Genomic DNA, 23,951 nt, shown 5'->3' on the forward strand with positions numbered 1-23,951 from the left:
AACCTGCATAACCCTGAGTGGAAAAATGTACTGTTTTCGAGGCTTAGAGTATTATTCAGAGGTTTAAAATAACCGATTAAGTGTTACACTGATTGTACAGAAAGAAAGACATATAGGCTTTAATTAAAACAGCAAGAAAAAGAATCAGATGCATAACACATTATTATTTATGTAAGCTCAATTTTATGCTCAAACTACAACACATATTTTGTGAGAACACATACAAGCCAGAAGATACTTATTAAACTATTAGAGTCTTTGCTTATGTAGAGAAAGGAAGGACTGAGACTGGGATATGAGAAAAAAATAAAATAAATAACTACAAATAATAGGTAGGGGAAAGTAGAAAAAATGAGATTCTCTGGGAAGCAATGTATGAGTGTGTGCACACATATGTGTATGTGCATACAGGTATTTATGGAGTTGCAGAATCTTTTTTGGTGTTAATGCTAAATGTAAGCCTCTTCAGAACTTCAGATCAACTTTATGCTTTGAGATGTTCAACATAAATAAAATTGAGTACTTGAGGGCTGCAAAGACAAATACAATGGGAAAGGAAACCATGTCCTTTTGTTTAGTAGCTCTTTCACTACCATATGGCAACACTTTTTTATTAAGCCAAACTCTTTTTACAGAATATTTTCCAAAGCTATATTAGTCCTTAAGATGAAACCTGTTTGCTCAAGGATATATTTGCCCTTTCAAATCTATATCATTCAATAGCTATACAAGGATTGCCATCATTTTAACGTATCAATCTGCTTTTTATGTTTGGAGGTATATGTTAACACACTTAAAGGTTGCAGTGTAAAAGAGCATAGGTGTCTTAGTTGGATTTGAGTCAACATTTCAGCACCCCAATATTTACTAACTTCATGGAAGAACTAATAAGACTTAAACTTTCTCAGTCTGTTTTATTTTCTGTCAAATTCTGTGCAAATAAACGGGAAGACACATTTTAAGGTTGCAAACCACAATAAATGTTAATTCTTGCCCTTTGTCTTCAAATTGAATGGTCTGGTTACATTCATTCATTTATTTATTTAGAGACGGAGTTTCGTTCTTGTTGCCCAGGCTGGAGTGCCATGGCGCAATTTTGGCTTACCGCAACCTCTGCCGCCCAGGTTCAAGCAATTCTTCTGCCTCAGTCTCTCAAGTAGCTGGGATTACAGGTGCACGCCGCCATGCCCGGCTAATTTTTTTTGTATTTTTTAGTAGAGACAGGGTTTCTCCAAGTTGCTTCGGCTGGTCTTGAACTCCCGACCTCAGGTGATTCACCTGCCTCAGCCTCCCAAAGTGCTGGGATTACAGGCGTGAGCCACCGTGCCTGGCCTACCATTATTTTTTAAAAAAATAATTAAATAAAGCTGTAGCTAACATTTTGTATATTCCAAGTTATCATGTGGTAAAAATTAAAATTCACATGAATATCTTAGTGGAAAACAGAAATTACAATGACTTTCTTAAGGTCAATTATAACTCATCTTTTGAATTAAACATTTTATTTTCTGTGTTAGGTTTAAAGATACCATCTAAGCAAAAAATTTTATAGACTACAGTCTAGTAGACTAATGTTTCATACTTCAACATCTCAGGAAATTACACTGGTATCATATGTATAAATATCTTTAATATATTTTTGCAACTTAGGTGCAAGCAGTTTTTATCTAATGAACATATGGAAAAGTGATAAAAATAAATTATCTAATTTTTTACTGTTATTTGTAAGTAAGTTCCCAAAAAACTTGCAGGGAACATTTATCAGTTTTCAATTTATCAAATGTTAGCATAGACTACATTTATCATTATCATGTTTTTGGTAAAAACTCTTCGTTTATTCAAAAGATCTTTATTAGCAGATAAAAACTCTTCATTTTTGTAAGTTTTAGATTTCTAGAAAAATGAAACAACTCATACAGAGTTCCTATATGCCCCTCCCCCTGCAGTTCTCCCCATTATAAACATCCTATATAATATTTCTTTTAAATAATTGATTTGTAACAAGTTATTTGTTACAAATAATAAACCAGTATTGATATATTAATAACATTAGCTAACATATATCATTTATTCAGATTGCCTTATTTAATGTTCTTTTTCTATTCCAGGATTTCATTCAGGTTACCATACTGAATTTAGTTGTCATGTGTCCTTAGGCGCCTCTTGGCTATGACAATTTCTCAAACTTTCCTGGTTTTTAATAACCCTGACAGTTTTGAGAGTGGAGGCCAGGTATATTGTAACATGTCCTTCCATTGGAATTTATTTTATGTTTTTCTCGTGATTAGACTGGGGTTATTGGTTGGTAGGAGGAAGAGCACAGAGATATTTAATACATTGTCATTTTAATCACATCATCGATAGTACATACTATCAACACGATTTATCACCATCCACTGTCCATGTTAACCTTGACCAGGCGTTTGAAGTAGTGTTTGTCAGGTTTCTTTGCTCTGCAGTGACTCTATGTCGCCTCTCTCTGTACTGTACTTCCTCTGTGGAAGGAAGTTACTACGGACGACACACATGGAGTGGGGAGTCATGCTCACTCTCCATTAGAATGGGATCATTTTTATCTTTAAAACACTTATTAGAAACTTACAACACATAAAGTTTTTACGTGTGTTTCAGAAAAACAATATAAATTAGCATTTAAGGTGAAGTAAACAAGGGCCAAAGAAACAACAGTTCTTTTAAGTATTTTAATTTTATTTTGTCTTTACTTCAGTTTCTTGAATCACGTCTTCCTATTTCCATTTTCATCAACAACGTTCAGACTGGTCCTTAACCCAAGTTTTCTCAATTTTAGCAGTATGCATACTTTGAATATGCTATATAGTGGTTTATTGTTGGAGAATGCCCCGCACATCATAGGATGTTTATCAACATCCCTGATGTCTATCTGCTGGATGGCTGCAGCATGCCTCCTGTACTTTGCCCGAGCTGTGACAAACCAAATTTCCTTGAGACATTTCCATATGGACTAATGAGACATTTGGCAGAATCAACCCACTTGAGAACCACTGCTGTAAACTTTTACCCACCTTCTGAATTAGTGTCTGTTTCTTTAACTTATACATTTAATAAATCTATTCAGATGTCAATAAATATCCTAACTTAAACTTTTCCTATATTATTTATACTCTCCAGCTACTTGTCATGTTTGAAGATCTCTCTACACCCTAGAATGGAGAATTCTGCTCTGTGTCCTCATATCCTGAATGAAACATATTAAAACTAGCCTTCTGGTCTTTTACAAAACTTTCCCACCTGTTTTATTTTTCCTTTATAAAATACCCCAATTCGCAGGTTAACAAGTTATCATTATACCCCTCTCTCTCTACCTCCTAATTTCAAAATCACTTATTTTCATTCCTTGAGGGATTTGGCACTTGACTGTCCACCTCATTCTCTGCCTAATCTGATGGAATGCCAGTAACACAGTTGTTGTGTCTCAACATAAACCAAACATGTAACAATTCCATGGTGTATATATATTCCATGATGTGTATGTACCATATTTTCTTTAACTCACTGCTGATGGGCATTTAAGTTGATTTCATGTGTTTTCTATTGTAAATAGTGCTGCAATGAACATATGCTTGTATGTGTGTTTTTGGTAGAATGATTTATTTTCCTTTGGGTATACAACAATAATGAAATTGCTGGGGAGAGACAGTTCCATTTTAAGTTATTTGAGAAATCTCCAGACTGGTTTCCACAGTGGCTAAACTACTTTACATTCCTACCATCAGTGTATAAGTGTTTTGTTTTCTCTGGCAGTACCTGTGTTTTTTTTTTTTATTTTTTTTTAAAAATAATATCCATTGTGACTGGTGTGAGATGGTATCACACTGTGGTTTTGATTTACGTTTCCCAAAGGATCAGTGATATTGAACATTTGTAAAATATGTTTGTTGGCTGCATGTATTTCTTCTTTTGAAAAGTGTCTATTCATGTCCTTTCCCCATTTTCCAATGGGGTTTTTGCTTTTTGCTTGGTAATTTAAGTTCCTTATAGATTCAGAATATTAGACCATTGTCAGATTCATAGTTTGCAGTCATTTTTCCTATTCTGTAGGTTGTCTGTTTACTCTGTTGATTGTTTCTTTTACTGTGCAGAAGCCTTTAGTTTAATTAGGTTCCACTTGTTAAGTTTTGCTTTTGGTGCAATTGCTTTTGAGGTTTTTGTCATGAAATCTTTGCCAGGGCCAATGTCCAGAATGGAATTTGCTAGTTTTTCTTCAAGGTTTTTTTATTGTTTAGGTTTTAAATTCAAATATTTTATCTATCTTCAGTTGGTTTTTACATATGGTGAAAGGTAAGTGTTCAGTTTTCTGCATATGGCTAACCAGTTATCACAGCACTGATTATTGAATAGGCGTTCATTTCCCCATTGATTGCTATTGTTGGCTTTATGGGAGATCAGATGGTTGAAGGTGTGGAGCTTATTTCTGGGTTCTGTAACCTGTTCCATTGGTCTATGTTTCTGATTCTGTACCAGTACCATGCTGTTTTAGTTATTGTAGCCTTGTAGTGTATTTTGACATCAAATAGTGTGCTGACTTCAGCTTTGTTCTTTTTGCTCAGGATTGTTTTGGCTATTCAGGCTCTTTTTTGACTCTAAAGAATTTTAGAATTTTTTTCTAATTATTTGAAAAATGTCATTGGTAGTTTGATAGGAGTAGCATTGGATTTATATATTGCTTTGGACAGTATGGTCATTTTAACAACATTGATTCTACCTATCCGAGAGCATGGAGTGTTTTTCTATTTTTTTTGGTGTCATCTCTAATTTCTTTTAGTAGTGTTTTGTAATTCTCATTGTAGAGATCATTTCACCTCTCTGGTTAGCTATATTCCTAAGTATTTTTTGTGTGGCCATTGTGAATGAGATTGCATTCGTGATTTGGCTTTGAGGTTGGATATTATTGATGTATATAACTGCTACTGATTTTTGTACATTGATTTTGTCTCCTGAAACTTTGCTGAAGTTGTTTCAGATCTGTGAGCTACTGGGCAGAGACTATGGGGTTTTCTAGTTATAGAATCATATAGTCTGTGAAGCTAGATAGTTTGACTTCTTCTCTTTGTATTCGGATGCCTTTTATTTTATGGAATAGTATGCAGTCATAAGAAAGAACAAGATCATGTCCCTTGCAGCAACAAAGATGAAGCTGAAGGTCAATATCCTAAGTAGATTAAAACAGGAACAGAAAATCAAATGTTGCATGTTCTCTATTGTAAGTGGAATATAAACATTGAGTGCACATGGGCACAAAGAACAGAACAATAGACACCAGGGCCTACACAATGGTGGAGGGTGAGAGAAGGGTGAGGATTGAAAAAATACCTAGTAGGTATTATGCTGTTTACTTGGGTGACAAAATTATCTGCACATCAAAGCCCCCTTTAACAAACCTGCATGTGTATTCCTTGAACTACAAAATAAAAGTTAGAAAGTAAAAACAGAAAATGTAGTAACTGGATTTCTGACCGAGCGGGTGTTTTCTTGTATAACTACATCTATTTATTCAATCATTCTGTGAAATCTTCTCCCTTTATTTATTTAAACTTATCTCTTCCCACATCCTCATGCTTTAGTTCTTATCTCAAACTCTTTCAATGAACACTTTCAACAACAACATTCCCAATCTTTGTCCCTAGTTTTTATACTCCTTAATTTATTTACTACTATTCTGTTGGAGTAATATTTTAAGTTTGATTGGATTTTTACTACAGTAAAAGTCTTTTACTGCTTCCCAGTGCTTAAGAAGTGAGACCTAATATGACCATTCAAAAGCTTTTGTAATTTGATTATTGTGTAACTGTGAGTTCATCTTGTACATATGCTCTCCAACAAATAGAAACCTGGCACTGCAGTTTTATTTATCTATTGTTTTCGGAGCTGCTTTCCAATGGTTCTTTGCACTTTAATAATTCTGTTTTGTTGCATAAAACTCAACCTTCGGTAAACTATAACTGTAAATATTTATTTTTTATTTCTAACATTTGAATTTGTGGGTTGACTTGGCATCTCTACCCTAGGCTATACCTTTTTAAATCTAGGTCTGCTCTGCCTCTCTCCATCTTCTTTCAACCAATGGGCTAGCCAGAGTCATTCTTCTCATGGAAAGGGTAGAAGCTTATGACAGTGATAAAAATATATGATTTATCTTTTGCCATAAGGTATTGTTTTATCTTGTATTTTGTTAGTTAAATCAAGTTGCATGGTTATGCCCATGGTCACAGATTAGAGAACCACCTGCTGCCAAAGATGAGGCCATAGCAAGCATATACGTTAGGGAGGGACAAAGAATCTGGTCAATGTTTCCATCTATCCCAGATTCTATGCACTTTTATACCTCAGTTTCTTTGCATTTGCTGTTTCATTTGCCCCAATAATGTTTCATTGCTACCTTTGCAGTCATCATTCAATATGCAGTTAAATAACATCTGTGAAACTACCCTTTTCAAGTAGACAGTTTCTCCTCTTACTGTGCTACCATAGATAGCACTTTATACATTCTTCTTTGACAGATGGTTTATTAAATCATTTTAAATGTAGAAAACCTTTTCTTGTTCATGTACCTGACTCATTCACAGAGAAAACGGGATCCTTTAGTTTAGGGGCTAGATAGTCCCTTTGTTGAACCTATGATATATCCATCAAAAACTGCTGCAAGACTAGAAAAATTTAACTCCTTCTGTTTGAATGGATGGATTTCTGGTCAGATCTGTGAGATATCAAAATCATTATGGATAAGGAGGTAACAGGAAAAATAGGAACTATTTTGTATTTTTTCTACTGTAAGACCCAAATTAATCATATTATTCTGTATGACTTTTAAGGAAAGAAAAGGCCAAATATACAGAGATAGAGAATATACAGAGATGGATAATAAAACATTAGTCATCAGGGGTGGTGAGGAAATGGGGAGAGGAAGGTCAAAAGATACAAAGTAGCAGTCATAAAGAATGATCAAATCTAGAGATCTAATATACCACATGAAGACTATAGTGATACGATTTTATTTTATCAGGGATTTATTTTGTTGTTAAATACATAGATTTTAGCTGTTCTTGTCATACACACAAAATAGTAACTATGTGAGATGATAAATTATTTTAATTTGCTTCGCTATAGTGACTATTTTACTATTTCTATGTATTCTATAACATTGTGTTGTAAACTTCAGATATACACAGTAAAATTTATTTTTTAAAAAAGTGTGCATTAGCGGCTGTAAGCTTGTCTTGAAATTGATAGATCAATCTCTAAGAAGAGGGCACTTTGTACAGATGCAAAAAGAGAGGTTTTGTAATTACGGAAGCTGTCCAGATAGAGATAGGCTGCTGAACAGAAACACATGTTAAAATACAGAGAGAGAGAGAATTGCTGAAGCTGACCTTGAAACTACATCCTGAAATTCATTACTTAATAAGATAATTCCAACTCTTCTTACTTATCTCTAAACTTTATTAAGGCTAAGATGGCCAGAAAACAATCACATGCATTTGACATTCAAAATAAAATGCAAAAACAAACAAACTCAGAGAGAAGCTGTGAAACATTATGATATTTAGAAATTTTATTACACATTTTTTAAAACAGAGAACTGTACTTTATTGGTTTCCTTTGGGAAGACGATTTCATCTATGATACTGGAGATAAGAGATGAAAGTGAGATGTGGTGCAATTACATTTATCAGTGAGGTAATCAACCTGGCCTATAACTAAGGTGAGTAACTAGTTAGATTAATGGAAAAAAAAACTATTAAATTTGTATGCCATGTGCTTATGTACAGTGGGTTTTATTTTATTATTTTAAGACATAATTTAGTCTCATGCCTCAAAAACTCCACACTCACATGAAAGTGTTTTTTAAAAAAGTAACCAAGCTTCCAAAGAGCCTCATTAGCAGTACTGGCATTAAGGAGTACGTGAAATATTTTAAGGTTATTCATTATTTTTACATCATTTTATTCTATTGAATTTTCCGTGAAGGTAACAAAAATTTCTTTCTATTTTCAAGTTTTAGGTAATAAAACAACGTTTGCATTAAATAAGAATTTGACTTGAATACTGAATCTGTGCCTATAACTAAATAGATTACAGTCAGGTTGTAAATCTATCAGTAAGTTAAATCAATAAGAACCATGAAATTACTGGATTTATGGTGGTAACTAATTTATAATGGTACACAGGTGAATTGTTGCTATAGTAAGGTATTATATTTACTTCATTATAGGATGAATATATTACAATTAGTTATTGATTTCAGCACACTTTCATACATTATTTTCTTTTGTTATAAATGAGACTTATTTTGATCTCCTTCTCTTCCCCAAACCTATATATTATATTCTTAATCTTCAATCTATTGTTCCCTAGACAAATTTTAGAATATAATGAACTATATGTAAAGCAAAGGTTTTTTCCATAATAAAATGCTAAAAATTTGTAACTCATCAAAACTACCAAAAAAACCTCTTATTTTTTAAAGACAAGTAAAGAAATGATACAAATCAGAAGCATCTCATTAAACTTAATTCTGAGGTTAGACATATGCTATAATGGTTACTTTTATAATCATCTTTATGATTCCATTGGCAAAATTGTCTAATTCAATGAGAACTAACAGAACAGTCTAAGATGTTGCATATTTAAATGTAAATGGGAAACAAAAGAGGCACACTGTCTTAGTATGTTTGGACTATAACAAAGCACCATAAGCTGACTGCCTTATAAATAACAGAAATTTATTTCTCACAGTTCTGGCGGCTAGGAAGTCCAAGGTCAAGGATCCAGCAGATTTGGTGTCTAGGTGAGAGCCTGCTTCTTTGTTCATCACGGTCTATGTCTTTCCTCATGTGGTAGAAGGGGCAAGGCAGTTCTCTGGGGCCTCATTTGTATGGGCACTAATCTCATTCACGAAGTCTCCCCTCATATCACCTAAGCAACTCTCAAAGCACCACCTGCTAATGTCGTCACATTGAGGATTAGGTTTCAAAACATATTTTATGGGGACATGAACATTTCGACCATAGAATATGGGGTGAATAAGACTATCACAGTGATAAATATTCTTGAAGTTTCATCAAACCTCACAGACAATTATTTTCCCACAAAATAAAAGACACTGCTTTAAATAAACTATGCAATTTTATATATATATATATATATATATATAACTTCAAATTTATTGTGATTGAATAACTTGAAATGGAAAATGTCCTTGTAATAGAAAAAAAAAAGTTGGCTCTTACTTCTTGATACATGTGATTTCCATAATGATCTACTCTGGTTAGATCATTTTTACTCAACCTTTCTACAACTATACTTGCTATGCAGACTAGTTTTAGTTAGCCAAGACTTCACAAAGCATATCTTTGTCAAATTATGTGTAGTTCATTTGAGCATATTATATATATCTGATCAACTCATCAAAATCTAAAACAAGGTTTTTTGGTTATTGTTACTTTCAAATTTATGTTAATTAGTTTCCTTTTTACTTTTAATATTCTTATAAATATTTATATTTTAAAAATGTTTGCAACTGCTTTTTAAAAAATATGGTGTATATATATATATCTTAATCTTGATATTAATCAACATTCATAAGTGAATTAATAGAATTTCCTAAGACATATTGAAATATAATTTCCCGGATGGGATGGTGGCTCGTGCCTGTAATCCCAGAATTTTGGGAGGCCAAGACAGGCGGATCACCTGAAGTCAGGAGTTTGAGACCAGCCGGGCCAACATGGTGAAACCCCATTTATATCAAAAATACAAAAATTAGTGGGGAATGGTGGTGCATACTTGTAATCCCAGCTACTCGGGAGGCTGAGGCAGCAGAATCTCTTGAACATGGCGGGTGGAGGTTGCAGTGAGTTGAGATCATGCCATTCCACTCCAGCCTGGGCGACAAGAGTGAAACTCTGTCAAAACAAAACAACAACAACAACAAAAACAACAAAAACCAGAAATATAATTTCCCAAGGAAGATACATTAATTTTCCAAGGAAGATACACATATATTCCTCGGGAAACCAGTAATACCTTCATAATAATTTAGAAGCCCATCATTGCAGGAATTCTTAAATTTTACCGAGCTAAGCATTGAGAATATGAGCAGATTTTGAGGTACTGACTCCAGTAAATCAAATAGTTTACAGTATTTCATTAATTAGGAGGTCATCTGATATAGCCCAATGCCTCTAAACAGGCCTGCATTCAAATAACACAGTTAATTATTTGTACTGCTTTTTTTAATCCTAGGATTTCTGCCAACACCTCAATTAGCTAGATCATGATGCCTCTGAGTGTAATAAGATATGCAGTTTCCTAGAATTACTTACTTCACTTAGTTTGCTCTCTGCCTCCATTATGGCCAATGTGAGGCCAAATTACCAGTTGAAATAAGACTTAATTCAGACCCATGATGATGGGCTGGATAAATACTTCAAATGCCTGCCTGATGATCCCAGAATCATCATCTTATAGGGTTCAGGCACAGGACTCAATGACTCTCCACCATTTTCACCACCCACCAAACTTAGAAGACTTTGTCCAGCCTGAGAGAGGGATCTGGGATGGATGGCTACGTGGTCTTGCTGACCATCAATATTACATGTTCTGTCTGTAAAAAATGTGTAGATGTATATTTCACAGGCTCAACCAGATGGAGATGCCACCACAGAGCACAGCAGAGTCATGTGACAATTAGTGACTGTTATAACGATCACATGTAGTCTTAAGCGTTTGCTTATTTAACATTTGAAAAGGTAGTCTAATTTTTTTGCTGGTATTTAGTATGTAAGCTACTTTGTGTTTCATGTATTTATTCATACAGATAAAAAGAGAAACAAACCAGATTATGTAATGACTCTTACAACTTTTGACCATGTGTTGAGTCAGGCCCTATTCACTGTGTGCAACTAATTCTACCATTACAAGCCAAAAAAGCCTCTCATGGTGCTATGGTTTGCATATGGTTTGTCCCCACCAACACTCATGTAGAAATTTAGTTGCCAATCTAATGGTGTTGGAGGTGAGGCCTTTAAGAGGATTAGCTTGTTAAGATTGACGTCTTTCTCATGAGACTGGGTTAGTACTCTTGAGGCTTTTGTGAGAGAAGGTTGTTTTAAAGTGAGTTGGCCTCCTTTGCCCCTGTCTCTTTTGCAGGCACTCATTTGCTGCTCTTGCAAGTGCTGCCACCGATGTGATGCCATCTGCCGTATAACACAGCATGTGGTCCTTTCCAGAGGTGACTGCACAATCTTGAACGTACTAGTGTCCAGAACTGTAAGTTAGATAAACTTCTCTTCTTTATAAACTACCCAGTCTCCGGTATTCTGCTATAGCAACAGAAAATGGGCTAAAATACACATTTATGCTTTGAAACCAAATAAGTAGAAAAGTACAATTATAATACATTCTTGGAATAAGAGAACTGGACATTTTGAACAGACCAAAAATTATTATATGGTATTTGAGTTGGCAGCTCAAACTTAAACTTGTTTTTGTTAAAAACAATAGTTGCAATTGTTGTTTAGAAATAATCCTACCTTAGAAAATAATTTAAGTCACATAGTTTTATAGATTAGCACCAAATTTAGACTTTAATTTTTTTGTGGTAATATGACTATTTAAAATCATCAGGAATATAATAAATTAGGAGTTTTGTACAATTAATTGTGGATTCAAAAGTGTATCCAAAGCTTATCTAATTTGTGGAAATACTAAAACTTATTAATCATTAATGGATCTTTTTTATATATTTACAGTTATATAAGCTTTGAAATTATGCAATATTTTCTTCTTTCATAGTACTTGTGACAGACATCATTGGTTAGATGACCTAAGAGTGAGCTGTTCCCAATACCTTCTTAATTGCCAATCTTGAAATATTAATAAAAGATAATAGATTAAATATATTTCCATCTGAGTTGCACCTAAGATTGGCCATAGCAGGCTAGATAAATTAAGAAGTCTGCTTGAGAGTTTATGGTTATTTTTCTCTCTTATTCATAAAAATAACATTTCTGGAGAAAAAGCCCTGTTTACTTCTGGTCACTGTTTACTGCTGCCTCTGAATGCCTTCATTAGTCATGATGGTAGGATCTGAAGTCTACTTGCAACCATCAAATGAAAACTTTGGAAACAAAGACAGAGAAAAACCTGGACTCCTGATGATATTTTTAATAGCTGAATGAATGCTCAGTAAAGCCTACCTCTGACTTTCTTTTCAAGTGAGAAAAAATACATCTCCTCCCACCTTGTTTAAATCTCTGTTACTTTTATCCACAAACATTGGTAATGCAAACACTGTTCTCAGGAACAATCAAAATTAAAACTCTCTCTGTAAGCATTTGGCTATTTGCTGAAACAGAATCGTGATTTTCACTGATTTCTAAGAAATGTAACTAGTTTGATTTCCATGAATCAATGTCTTCCTTGGGGATTTCAGTTTTATTGCAAATTTTCATATATATATAATGTATGTAACATATAAGTAATGGTCGTTATTATATAGATAATAGCAAGTTAATACTAAAATATCAATATAAATTATATTCATTGAAAATACTATTTCTTTTTCTTACTAGTTTTATGGAATAAAATAGATATGTATTTCTTCTAGAGAAATTGATCAACATGAATATAAGCACTACTTTTTAGTTGCCCCTGGCATAATATGTAATTGCATTGGTTATATTAAAATACTGAGTCCATCCACAAATGCTTGATTTAGAGCTTATTGATCTAGTGCTTCTTCAAATATCATTATTTTCTTTGCCTATAGTGATGTACAAATTGTGTCTTTTTGAAAAGAATAATATTGTTTACGATACAGAAAACAGCCTCCTTTATTTCTGCCACTTGTCTGGATTAGGCTGGCTTTGTAGTAAAGCAAAGGATAAACCAGAAAAATCTGGGTTCTTAGTTTGAGCTCCCAAAACATTTTCACTTAAAATTTTTTTTTTTTTTTTCAGACGGAGTCTCGCTCTGTCGCCCGGGCTGGAGTGCAGTGGCCGGATCTCAGCTCACTGCAAGCTCCGCCTCCCGGGTTTACACCATTCTCCTGCCTCAGCCTCCTGAGTAGCTGGGACTGCAGGCGCCCGCCACTGGGCCCGGCTAGTTTTTTGTATTTTTAGTAGAGACGGGGTTTCACCGTGTTAGCCAGGATGGTCTCGATTTCCTGACCTCATGATCCACCCGTCTCGGCCTCCCAAAGTGCTGGGATTACAGGCGTGAGCCACCGCGCCCGGCCTTCACTTAAAAATTTTAAAAGCATTTTGTATTTGTTTAGGACACATTGTTTTCTAAAGGCTTTTACCTATATTACCACATTGAGTGTAAGGAGAATTTCATGTTTGTTTGAAATATTAACTTTATTTTTCAGGTTAGGAAATTAGAATTCAGAAATGCCAAAAAATTGCTGAAGCTCATCTAATTAATAAATGACAGACCTAGACTTGAATTTAGAACTTTTGATTCCTAAGCTCTTTTGATCATTTCCAAAGCAAAAATGGTTTTATGAATAAATTATCTGTAGTGTTTCAAGATTTTCTTTTTGTTTTTGACTCTCAGCATTTTTACTGTGGCATATAGGTTTGTGGATCTCCTTATGTTTACCCTGTTTGAAGTTTTTCAAGCTTCCTATATGTGAACATAATGGTTTTTCACTAAATTTGGGGATTTCTCAGCCATTATTCTTTCGAGATTATTTTTGCTACTCTTTTCCTCATTCTGGTGGTCCCATTATGAGTTTGTTGTTGTGCTTAATTGTGTCCCACGTTACTCTGAGGCTCTCGTTTCTTTCTTGGGTTGCCAAATCTCTATTACTCTATCTTTAAATTTGCTTATTTTTTTCTTCTGTAAATTCAAATTTACTGAATAGCCCCCCTAGTACATTTTAAATTTTCATTGTTATCACTTCTGGTAGTCTTCTATAATTCTTACTCTTGATTGGTAGTCTTTATTGGATGCCACATTGTTCTCATATCTTTCTTTTCTTCATTAATCATGGTTTCCTTTAGTTCTCTGAACATGTTTATAATGGCTACTTTACAGTCTTTTCCTGATAAAATTGACATCTGGTCTTTTTCACAGGCAGTTTTGTTGGCTGCATTTTTTTTTTTTTTTTTTTTTTCAGTGTACGGGTCTTTACATGTCTTAGAATTTTTTGTTGGGAGCTGGACATTATAGATAGTACATTACAGCAACTCTGGGTACTGGTATCCCCCTCCTCCTCTGGGTTATTGATTTGCTTATCTATTTGTTTAGTGACTGAATGGATTATTTTAGTGAAATTCATCCTGACTTCTCCACCTCCCACCCCGGTGTTCAGCTTCTGCTGTTGTTTCTCAGGAAGATGCACACGGGAGCGACAGTGGCATTGGCAGGACTGAATTTTTCTCTGAACGTACAACGCCATTAAAGTCCACTAATTGCTGGCTGATTGCCACATTGCTTTTGACAATGTTCTTGGGCATAAATTGCTCTGCACACTAATTCATTTAATTCTGGTTCCTTTGAAGAGATAGTTTCTGAAGTCAGTGTTTGATTTTTGGTCTGACTCAAGGAGGACTCCTCTCAGATGTCATTACTTGGCTCTCTCCTACAACTTGCCTACCTACAGTTTAGCCTGTATTTTGAATCTCCTCAAAGTTGCCTTTTACCACAACTCCACAACCCTCTGTTTTTGTTGTTGTTTGTTTTTAGAAACAGGGTCTCACTCTTTTTCCCAGGTTGGTGTGCAGTGGTGCAATTATGGAAATTGATTTGAAATGTTGGGTTCAACCAATCCTCCAATCTTAGCTTCCTGAAGTGGTGGGATTACAGGTGTGAGCCACCATGACTGGCCTCCACTGTTCTTGAGAGTACCTTTAGGCTTGAACTTCTCCATTCTCTGTTGCAAATACAGTCACTTTTTTTTTTTTTTTTTAATTTTCCTGGGGAGGAGCTTAAGAGCAGTCTGTTTTGTGTTCTGTCTCTCCCTACAGGGAAAAATGTCTGAGCTATAGCTCAGGGAACAATGGCAAGCTTCTCTCTGAGTGACACAGCTGCTGGAGCTTAGCAATGGGACTGGAACAAGAGCCCAGTTTCCCTTGTCTTGCCTCTCTGGCATGAAACAAGGAAGCCATGAGGCCAGCACAGGTGATACAGCCCCAGGATTTTCACCATACCACACACAAATAAATGAGACCCTCTGTTCTACACAAGTGTTCCACTTCACAATCCCACTTGCCTAGGACTTAGTCTTAGCAACAGATAGCTGGGGGCAGGATAAGGAATCCTGGCATCCAGCTCCTCCCAAAAGAAAGCCCTCTATCTGGGCACTGGGAAGAGAGGAAACCTGTATTCTTGGTTGCAACAGTCTGAAGTGGGGTCTGGCTTACGGAGTTGGGAGAGGTGGGAGAGTGAATGCTCTTGGTTCAAATACCACGAATTCCTGCCTTTCTTTAAAATTTTCATGGATGTTATTAAATAGATACTGCTTCATTTGCTACTGCCCGTAAGACCATTTCCAGTTGCTTTAAGTAGTTGTAATGTTGTTGTTGTTGTAAGTTTCTTTACTTTCATTAGGGAGCAGATCAACCAACAGAACTCCTCACACTATTAAGCAAGAAGCTGGTTCCTTCTTTCTGTTTATTTGTATACAGGGCTAAAGTGAAATGAGAAATAATAATTTGATTAGAGGTTAAAAGAAAATCCCTCTAATGAACTAGAGTTTTGCATATATTTGTGGTGTGAATGATGTAATTTGTTAACTTAGATATACTTTTATGCTCTCAGTGCAAGTGAAAATACATAAAAATATAAATAGAGCTGGAATATCCGATTATAAATATAAGTATGCAAATTTCAACCTATTTGTGGAAATTGAAATATCCTGTAATATTTTTGACAAATAATGACTAAGGTAGAATAAATAAATTTAAAATAAAAATTTATCTTAAATGATAATATGTAAAACAAGTGCATTAGGTATAAATTAGATTTTTTTTCTCTAAACTTCTGCCAACTTTTTATCTTTAACTGTGATACCTATAATACTGAAGTACAATCACCAGAATAAATTATTTAAAGTCAGATTAAGAACTTAGGGGGGGAATGTGTGTGTATATATATCTTTTATATATAAAATATATATAAAATACATATAATATATTATATATATATTATATATATATATTTTTTTTTCATGAGTCTATTTGGGGCAAACCCGGGCGAGGGCCCTTAATCTAGAAGATGCTGGGCCTCTTGGCGGTGAAGCGTGGCTTGTGCTGACGGCGCAGGACCCGGTGGGGCCGCAGGAACTTGATCTTGGAGTCTTGGAACTGCTTGACCGCCGGCCGGCGGCACTTGCTGGCTGCGATCTCCTCCGTCTTCATGTTTGGATAGAGTGGGCCCGGGCGCCTTGTCTCGGTAGCACTGGGTGACAGCGCCCGCGGTGGTCAGGTCCCGGTATTCCCGGTACATGTTGTGGGTGCCGCTCCGGGAGTCATAGCACAGCCAGATGCCGAAGTTCTTCACCCTCAGGAAGGACTTCTCAATCACCTGCCCACAGTAGACAATCTCCCCTGAAGACTTCTTCATCTTCTTTAACTGAGATACGAAGTACCAGAAGGGGGACTTGGCAACGATATGATTAAGCGCAAAGATTCGCATGCGGTAGAGGGTCGGTGTGTGGCATTTGGGGGCAGGCAGGCAGCGACCCACCACCTCGTACTCTCGTAGTGTGCCCGAGGCCTTCATGGCTTCTCTCCGCGCTCCCCGCCGCCCGCAAAAGGGAAAAATGTGTTTTTACACAGATGTTAAATCTATTCTGTTAAATGTCGAGAGTCTCCTCTTTTGAATAAAAAGAAAAACCCAAAAACTGAGTAATTTCTAAAAAAAAATTCAAGAGAACAATAAGATCTGATTTTCTTACAATTTTCTAGTTATAAATTTATTCTAATCAGTGTCTTAGCCATATTTTATTTATTTTATTATTATTTATTATTATTATTATTATTATTTTGAGACAGAGTCTCGCACTGTCGCCCAGGCTGGAGTGCAGTGGCGCAATCTCCGTTCTTTGCAACCTCTGCCTGCCAGGTTCAGGAGATTCTTGTGCCTGGGCCTACCGGGTAGCTGGGACTATAGGCATGCGCCACCATGGCCCCCTAATTTTTGTATTTTCAGTAGAGAGGGGGTTTCACCGTGTTGACCAGGCTTGTCTCCAACTCCTGATCTCAAGTGATCTGCCTGCCTCCGCCTCCTGAAGTGCTGGGATTATAGGCGTGAGCCACCGTGCCCGGCCAGCCATATTTAGACAGCTAACATAAACATGTAATACACAATTCTACTCGTAAAGTGAAAAAGTAATTTTTCTATTCTAGTTAATTTTCATTTGAAAACCAAATGACTACTGCATAAGAAATTCGTATTCAAAATAAGTGAACATATAGATTTTGCAGTTTATAAGGCATCTTATTTATATAATCTCATTTAAGTTTACCAATATTACCTAAGTGACATTATTATGAAAGTCTTAAAAAAATATCGCTCCCCACGATATGCTTACTATTCATTCATACAACTAACATATAACTGAGCAAGTTTTTCTCAAAAAAGTAGAAGGCTAGGATTCTAGAAAAATAATTAAAACATTACATTATTTAAATATTTAAATATTTTAATTATTTAATTATTAAAATATATTATTTTAATCAATAATTAAAATGATTAATTAAAATAATACATTTCCCCCTTAAAAGGAGCTATTAGCATATAGCTAATATTGCTATTAGCAAACTGGAAGGGATAGATATATATGAAAAATGTTTTATATATACATGTACAAGTATCAAATAATTTTATTTTAAATGTGTGTGTGTGTACACACATGCAAGTACCAAATAGTTTTCCAATTTACATTCTATCTTCTAAGTAATGAACCAACATGTTGCTTTATTGCTAAGAAATGGAAAAAAATACATGACAGTTAAGATAAAAATACAAACTACACGGAATTTAAACAGATATTTTCCCATTTTAGTCCTAAACAATTGTCAATACACAGTCAACGATAAGTCAGCATGAACCAAATGTGTTTGACAGCTAATAACAGATTTTATTTTCAACTTCTCTAATATTAAAACCTAATTTTTCATTCAAAATCAATAAACACATTAAGAATATTTCATTTTGAAACCCAATAGAAGTATGATGTCAGTCATACTTGGTGAGACTGTATTAAATTAGCAGTTTTTTTAAAACTTGATAAAATCATTTTCCATAGTTACAACTTTTAAGAGAAGAAAAGCTATAGTAGATCATTTGAGAATCTAAGAGAGCAGAATGAGTTTAAGTCAATATCTAATGGTCTGTGGTAGGTATGTAAAAAATAAAATACATAAATTGAAAACGAATTCACTGTACAAGTACTTATGGAGTATCTATTAGGTGTCACATACTAGTCTAAAATGCATTTATTTATTAATTACTCTCATTTTCATATACTTTGGAAATTTTATGAATTCTGTGTTATAGTTTGGTCTAATGAGGTTTTTGAGTTCAAGCAATATTTGACTTCTAATCCTGTATTCCTCCTTTGCTACATCAACTTCTGCATTAATGATAGCACTGTCATCCTGAGGTCTAATATAGGTTGAATTCTGGAAGAAAATAATGCATTAAACAATGGGGAGAGTCCTTTCCTCTTTAGCTTCAGGAAAGATAAATTTCTAACATTTGAATATTAAAAGCTGTTTCCATAAGCTAGACATTGCTATAATAGTAACTTTAAAATAAACACCACTCGTCCTATGCTGTGGGTCATAGTTACGTCCCATCTTAAAGAACATGTTATGTAACTTTCCTAAAGTCATACGGCTAATGAGTGATGGAGCCTAGAGTCCCTGCACTGCACAGCCTGTGACCTAAGACAAAGATGTTTTTTTCTTTTTTTCTTTTTTTTTTTTTTGAGACGGAGTCTCGCTCTGTCTCCCAGGCTGGAGTGCAGTGGCGCCGTCTCAGCTCACTGCAAGCTCCGCCTCCCGGGTTCACACCATTCTCCTGCCTCAGCCTCCCGAGTAGCTGGGACTACAGGCGTCCGGCACCATGCCCGGCTAATTTTTTATATTGTTAGTAGAGACGGGGTTTCACCGTGTTAGCCAGGATGGTCTCGATCTCCTAACCTCGTGATCCACCCTCCTCGGCCTCCCAAAGTGCTGGGATTACAGGCATGAGCCACCACGCCTGGCCAGACAAAGATATTTCTATGATCCTGGGGTAAATTCCTTGCTTATAACTTTGGAACTCAAACAAATCTTTTCATAAGTCAACTTTCCATTCGTATTTGTTAGTGAAACAAACAAAGGAGAAGAACTTTTATCATTTCACCAACTGCAGCCTAACTCATATATAATTTCTGAATGAGGGGGTAAATATTGTAGAGTATGTATTCATGAAATGTGACATGGAACTCATGGTTATTTCTTGAATTGTGTCAGTGTTGGCACAAGTGGATTTTTGGACTTTATTATTCGTGTTGGCTACCTATAATAATAAACTGTAATCCTTTCTTATTATTTTCACATCTTTAACCTTAGTCTAAACTACTATCATTTTTTTGCCTGTATTCATATTGTAACAACCTCCTACTTCTTCTTCCTACTTCCTCCCAGTTTGCTTTTAGACGATATGCAAACCATTTCTAAACTAATCCTGTCAAGGAAGATGTTGTCATTCCTGCTCAAAACTCCACAGTGAGTTTGCATGTCACTTAGGGTAAAAGTGGCCCCCTCCTCTCTACCGTGTTCCTCTTCTGCTGTCCTCCTCCTGGTTGACCTCCTTACTGTTCTTTCATACATGCCAAACATGATCACACTGTAGGACATTTGCTCTTTGCCCTTTGAACTGCCTGGGATGTGCTTCTCCCCAATATCCATATATCTCAATTCCCTCTTTTCCTTCAAGTTTTAAAATATCCCTTCAGCGATGCCTTCTCTGGCCATCTCTACCTGAATAGAGTTTCCATCTCTCTTCCTGTTTCACTTTTTATTCTTAGAAAACATCAATGTCTGGTACACTATATACTTCTTACGTATCTTACTTCCTGTCAACTGAAGAATAATGAGGTCCATAAATTGGGAAAGGAGAGCTTTATTTCCCAAAAAGGGTTGCAGCCTGCAGGGTGGCCATCAGTCCAGAAGCCATAAACAGGCACTTCTAGGGTGGGAAGAATAATATAGGAATTTATGCTGAACACAGAAGGTGAATATATACACATACACACACACACACACACGTATATATATTTAATAAGCTATAAGAAGAGTTACATATATTTGTGAGAGGTGAAACATGTGCATTTGCAGATGATCTTCATGCTTTCCCAAGGGTCCTTGTTCAAAAAGTGGCAGTGTTAGCATGATTCAGGAGTGGAGTTTTCTGCCCCTTGACATCTTGAAGCTGAGGACATGAAAAGCCTCACTGCACATCCTCCATATATTGGCCAGAACCACTCCATGCTTGGTGGTCTGTTAACAGGAAGGAATGCTGGTTGGTTGTTTTATCACAATCACCAAAGGGAGGAGCAGTCACAAAGATGGTTCAAATCAGTGGTGGAGGAAGTCTTTCCAAAGGGTTAGTTTCTGTCTAACCCTTTAGGAAAAAATTAAGTCTAATGGTGGTTAGCAGGGGAGGAGGTATAAAGAGGCATGTCCAGCGTCCCATCTGGTCATGGCCAGGAACTCAGTTTACAAGGTTTGTCTAACAGGGGGTCCATTATTTTGGTTGGCAGCTTAGGATTTTATTTTTATTTCTCATTTCTTATACATAATATGTTTTTTTCTTATGGTGGCTGGAGACTAGACATGGAAAACAAAAATAGTCATATAGAAATAACTCAATAAATATTTATTTATTGAGTGATCTAAAGAATGAACCATTGGCTGGGAATGGTGGCTCACGCCTGTAATCCCAGCACTTTGGGAGGCCGAGGTGTGTGGATCACCTGAGGAAGGAGTTCGAGACCAGCCTGGCCAACATGGTGAAACCCTGTCTCTACTAAAAATACAAAATTTAGCCGGGTGTGGTGGCTGGCGCTTGTAATCCCAGCTGTAATCCCAGCTACTCCAGAAGCTGAGGCAGGAGAATCGCTTGAACCCAGGAGGCAGAGGTTGCAGTGAGCTGAGATCACACCATTGCACTCCAGCCTGAGGGACAAGAGTGAGACTTTGTCTCAAAAAAAAAAAAAAAAAAAAAAAAAAGAATGAACCATGAATCATTAGATGGACAAAACACTGAACTGAGCTGACGTACTCTAAGACAAAATATTTCAAATCAATTTGAAAATGCCAGTTTTACCCATTCAGGCAAAAAATCAGATTAATCATTTAATTTTATTATTTAAAGTATTTTTTAACACTTTCTTGTAATTGTTGAATATCATACTGCTGCTGAAGTTGATATGGACCAGGGGAACACATAGGAACTATGAAATGTGCTTCTCTAACACCCTAACTGTCCAATATTGCCTGCTGAACCCTTCCCTCTTTAACCTTGCTTACTGAATTTGTATAGGGAATCCAAATCTTAGACTCTACCTGTAATAAAAGTTATTCCCTTCAGTCTACAGAAACCTCTTTAAGGACAGTCTAGTGAATGATACGCTAGTAATTTTTTTTCACCCAGCACCTAGTGTTTCCACCCTATTCTGAGTCCCCCACTGCCAGAAAAGAAGCCAACATGAAACAAACTGAAACGCACACACAAAACCCAGAACTTTCTGTTTTCCATATATACCATACTTTCTCACAGCTACACAACTTTGAACATTTCCTTCCCTCCATCTTATTTCTTTCCCTTTTTATCTCCCATCCCACCAGCTGAGTCTTTTCTCTCAACCTGCGGATCCCATGTTGCTTCTGTTCACCACTGGATCCTTAACACTTAGTTCGGGGTCTGGGACCTGGGAGGTGGTAATATTTGGTGAGGCCTTGGGGTGGCTTGGGTGCTGAGGTCCTTCTTTCTTGTATCCTGATTATTATGGTTGTAGCAAATATTTTCAGACATTGATTTAAATGCCTAAACTTGAAACTTTTCGAAACAGTGTTTTGTTTTTGTTTTTTAAACAACATTCTTGCTTCACATTGAATGATGAGTAACAATTAGCTAAGTGAAGAATAAATGTTGAAGTCACAGGCAGTGGCAAATGTGAAAGAGAATATATTTCAGATTGTGACAGGAAATTTGTTATCAGGCTGCCTTAAAAAGCCATTGCAATAACAAGCATTTTTACATAAAAATATCACTTTCTATGACCACATGTGACTTTCCAGAAAGTGACCGAGTGTATATTGAGCACAAAAGAAGGGCGGAGGGGAACCAAACAGCAGAATAAATAAAGGGTAAATGTCCGTATTTCTCCTATTTAAAAATAAAATGTAAAGTAGAGCTGATTACATTTCTATTTACGTAATTCTTGGCTTTACATAAAACTAAAATTTATTTTTAAGAAAAAAGTGACAATGTTAATTATTCTATGCACATAACAATAAAAGCATTATTGTTTTAGGCGGTGATCAAGTCTTATGAATAGCATGCTTTATTTTAGCAATATTCATAACAATGTGTAAAACTCAAACATTTACTCGTTTACCATTGGATGTCATATACGTTATAGACATTCTTTAGGGTATCGAGGAAGAATTTTTCATTGTGTAGCTATTATATACATTCATAAGAATGTTAAAATTATAATTTTACGTAACAATTTTGAGCAAAACTAAATTCAATTTCAGATATGTTTCACACAAATGTTTTAAATGGTCAAAATCAAGTGTTCCTTCTTTATATAATGCTTTTATTTTATTATTAAACAAAACATTTAATTCACTTTTATGCTGAAATCTAAGAATCTTCTTTAGGGATCTAGGCTTTTTATTAAGCATCGTCGGTGAGCTAAGCCCTAGGTTAGGGACCAGGGATGTAGATAAAAATGACATACAGTTCTGGATTTCCACATGCTCGATTAGTGTCAAAAAGAAAAAAAATGTGGACATATAATTTGCAATGTAATTTTGTATGTACAAAACTGTGGTAAAGCACTTAAAAGATTTGGGGAACATGGGGATGCCCCTGCATAAGATGAGAAGATCTTTGAGAGAAAGTCATGTCTATGTTGTTCTTTAGTGATTGCTTTTTCTATTATTCATTGTCAAGGAGGAAGGGAGCGTTCTAGGAAAAGAATTGCTTGAAATCACTGAGTAAATAAAAGGAGGAGTGTCGAGACTGATGCAAGTACAAGGTTGCTCAGAAAGCTATGGTGAGAAGAGGTCCTGAAGACACATTTCTGCAAACTCTAACAGGGCCTGAGTGTCATATGACAAGAGTTCAGATAAACTGGGAGTGAGAAAGGTGAGCTGTGAGGTGTCTGAGTAGCCAATTAAAGCAAGAAGCCAAAAATATACAAGAAGTTAGGCTTTACTCTTTTATGATGGTATAAGCAAAAGGATAAAATCAGAGAAAGCATGAACCTTCTGTTGCATTTTGCCCTATAAAACGGAGCACAGGTCAGAGCAGATATGAGAGGCATCTTACTATTGAGGGAGTCCCCAAGAAAATCTCTAGCAGTTTTACGGACCTTAAAGCAGTGGAGAGGATGAGGGAGAAGGCCTAAACATGGAAATGTTCTGAGCATTGAGTCAGAGTCTCCACAACCTCCTCTACCCAGCCTGCCACTGCTTTAAGGAGGCTTTGGCAGCGGTACCTGAGAGAGACCTCAGCCTGGGGGCCCTCAGATGAAATGACCTAGGAATGGAGGTATCCTGCTGGGGCCAGACATGCAAAGATGCAAAGAGCATGACTGACCAGATGGGGCCAGAATCGTTGCCTGCTGCTCCCTTCAGAGACTGCAGTGCTCTAACTGTTCTCCACGTCTGCTGTGG

The 23,951-nt window shown here is 35.9% G+C and overlaps 1 pseudogene; it reads right to left on the bottom strand.

Moving 5' to 3' along the window:
- Window positions 1-16,256: 16,256 nt before the first annotated feature.
- On the bottom strand, window positions 16,257-16,770 carry LOC696118 (large ribosomal subunit protein eL20 pseudogene; annotated as a pseudogene).
- Window positions 16,771-23,951: the final 7,181 nt, after the last annotated feature.

Source organism: Macaca mulatta, chromosome 2 (assembly GCF_049350105.2).
Source record: "Macaca mulatta isolate MMU2019108-1 chromosome 2, T2T-MMU8v2.0, whole genome shotgun sequence".
Taxonomy (NCBI): Eukaryota; Metazoa; Chordata; class Mammalia; order Primates; family Cercopithecidae; genus Macaca; species Macaca mulatta.